Here is a 3,593-nt window from a genome sequence, read left to right as displayed (position 1 = left end):
TGAGAACCACTGTGACAGAGGAAAGTGCAGGATGTTAACAAACTGCTAGGAGGGGCAATTAGCTCAGACGGATCAAGGAAGGTGTGTGGTGAAGAACAGCAGAAGCTGCAGTGGGTGACGATGGCTACAGGGGGTTAAAATAGCTAAATAGAAACACACCCCCTGCCTTGGTGCAGGTGTGTCTGGGAAGCTGTCAAAGCTGGGTATAAACCATGGGACATGTGGTGAAGGTGGAGAAGACAGGGACCTGTCATGTCATCCTAAGGAGACAAGAGCTTGTCTAGTTGCAATAGGTGGGCACTGACGGAGTTGAGGCAGGAGCAGCCACAGCTGTGATGATGCTTTGGAGAGCTCCTCTGAGGCTCCCGAGAACACAGACATGAGGGCTATTTTGAAGGACAGAGGTTCCTCATCTTACATTGAGTTTATGTCTCAATTAACCCATTGTAAGTTGAGAATGTTGTTAGGTTGAAAATTCATTTAATACCTCAATAAACCCTTAAACATTGAGCCATTGTTAAGTTGGGGACCATCTGTACTAGACATTCAGAACCTGTTTAGACCTATCGTGACAGTCCAGGAGGCCCTGCGCGGGGGGCGGGGGGGATGCAGCCGGACCCAGAACACAGAGGATCTGGACAGTATTGGCTGTCTTGCCTGAGCACGCTTCAGAGGACACCACATCCTGACAGATGTGGAACAGAGGCTGTACAGCCCGGGGTAGGGAGGAGGGTTCTTTTCCAAAGCAATAAGCAGCTAAAATAGGGGCAGATAATAAATTATAACATTATAAGACCCATGTTGAGAACGCCAGCTCTAGAACATGGCAGAGGGGATGATGTTATGCTCCCACAGTGACTGGAAGAACATAGATTTAGGTGATAAAATTCTGCTTATCAAACTCAGTCACTATGTGGGGCACCACATTCCATTTGATGGGGAGCCCCAACCAGAAGGAACAATACAAACTGCTGGACTACAGTGCTTCAAAGCTGGTCTTCACGAGGAGCTTGGACTCCTTCAATTTGCCAAACACAGACAACTCATTCTGCCTATCTCAAGGCATAATAATTTGCACCCACCTCAATTGTTTGGGTTTTTAATTATGGAAGAAATACAATCATATGGCAAAAATTTGAAAAAAATCACATATTAGAATGTGAATTTAAAAGTAAATATCTTCCTCTCTCATCACTGCCTTCAGCTATAACTACAGTAAACAATCCCTCATGGACCTGTTTCCCATTTGAATGGATATAAAACATTCATACATTTATACACGTTAAGTGGACATCCTTGTACATCTCTTCTTAGAGATATGGAAATGAACAAATTCTCAAAAGTAGAAATGTTGTGTGTTTAAGATTGTGTTCATTAAATTTTTAATAGCTTTGCAAAATTGTTCTAAAAAATATTGCGCAAATTACCTTCCTCCCATAAGCTGGCGGAGTGCCTACTTCCTTAATCTTTTGTCAATAGTGAGTTTTCAAACTTTAATATGTTTTCCACTCTGATATGTGAAAATGCTTCTTGCTTATATGCTTAATGTATTTAAAATGTTTTACTGACTTTCTATTTCCACATAGTAAAATTTATTCTTTTGGGGGTACAGTTCTGTGGGTTTCAGCAAACATAAGTTTGTGGAGCCACCATGATTGGTAAATCAAGACACACTCAGTTCTAGTCCCCTTTGACTCTTCAGATTCCTGAATGCTGTTCCATAAAGCCATCACCTCCCCCAGTCCCAACTGGCAGTCACTGATTTGTTTTTTTTTATTCCTGTAATTTTGTCTTCTCTGGAGTGTCCTTGGAATGAGATTGTGTAGTGTGTCACCTTGTGAGGCTGACATCTTCCACTTAGCACCAGGATCAGGATTCCTCCATGTTGCTGCCTGTGGTTTCACTGTACCATAGCTGGCTTACCATTTACTGGGACATCGGGGTTGTTTTCAGCTTTCAGTAATTATGAATAAAGCCACAAAATTTTTCAGGCAATTTTTTTTTTCCAAACACAAGTTTTTGTTTCTCCTGGTCAACACTCAGGAAGGGGTTTGCTATATCATATGGTGAGCATATGTTTACCCTCATAAGAAACTGCTGAACCATTTCCTGAAATCTCAGTAATCTGTGTGAGTTCTGCTGGCTCTGTGCCTTTGCCATTAGGTGATGTTGTAAGTTTGGAATTTTTGTTTTTACATTATTTTAACTATTTTTTAAGGTATGCAGTGGTGATATTTCATTGTGGTTTAATTAGTATTTATATAAAGGCGAATGGTGTTGAACATCTTTTTTTTAATTTTTTTTTAATTTTTTTTTTTTTTTTTTTTTTTTGAGACAGAGCCTCAAGCTGTCCTCCTGGGTATAGTGCCATGGCATCAAAGCTCACAGCAACCTCCAACGCCTGAGCTCAAGTGAGTCTGCTGCCTCAGCTTCCCAAGTAGCTGGGACCACAGGTGCGTGCAGGCCCGGGCTAGATTTGAACCTGCCACCTTAGGTGTATATGACTGGCACCTTAGCCACTTGAGCCACAGGTGCTGAGTCTGAACATCTTTTCAATGTACTTATATGCCATATTCTAGTATCTTTGGTGAAATGCCTTATCAAATATTTTGCATTTTTGTTTTTGGGTTGTTGGCTGTTCTTTCCATATTCTGGATACAGCTTCTTTGTTATATGTGTTTACAAATATTGTCTTCAAGTCTGTGGTTTTATTTCATTTTCTTAACAGTATCTTTAAGAGACCAAAAATCTTTCTATTTTGATGAAATTTGATTTATCAATTTATTTTTAGAAGAGTATTTTTTGGTGTCATATCTAAGAAATCTTTGTATAACCCAAAGTCATAAAGATTTTCAAAAATATTATATCTTTTTTTATCTAGTTTCAGAGAGTTTTGGGGAACAATACTTGAATCTCCCTACAATCTTTTTTACTCTCAAGTTTTATTTTAATTCACACATGATAATATGAATATTTATAGGGTGCAGTGTGGTGTTTTCATATATGTGTAAATGTATAAGATCAAATTAGGACAATTAGCATATCTATCACACAAAATGTTATCTCTGTTTTTGGAGAGTATTCAAAATTCATTCTTGCAATATATAACAGTCAACTAACTGTTAATTACCTGGACGAGCAGATTTTAGTTTTCAGCATACCATTCCATGTATACTTTGTTAGATACCTCTTTCATGGTTTTGGATGCTATTATAAGTGATCCTTTAAAAAATTTCAGTTTCTAATTGTGCATTGCTAATATGTAGAAATATAATTGATTTTTGAATGTGACTCCGTATCCTATGACCTCAATAAATTCATTCCCTAGTGTTGTATCTTTTTATAGAATAAAAATACATAGTCAATAAACAAAGAAAATAGAATACTGGGAATATTAAAATAATCCACAGAAAGGGAGTAAAATGGGAATGATGGAACAAAAATCAGAGAATCCCTTCAAAGTTTACTGGGCACATCAGATTTTTATGAGACTTCAGTCTCTTTTAATCTAAAGTAGCCCATGTTTTCTTCCCCATGGTTTTTTCATGATGCTCTGACTTTGCTGCCTGTGGTTTCACTGTACCATAGCTGGC

Source organism: Otolemur garnettii, unplaced genomic scaffold (assembly GCF_000181295.1).
Source record: "Otolemur garnettii isolate 467f Iridium unplaced genomic scaffold, OtoGar3 scaffold00170, whole genome shotgun sequence".
Classification (NCBI taxonomy): domain Eukaryota; kingdom Metazoa; phylum Chordata; class Mammalia; order Primates; family Galagidae; genus Otolemur; species Otolemur garnettii.
Note: the sequence above shows the minus strand (reverse complement) of the source record.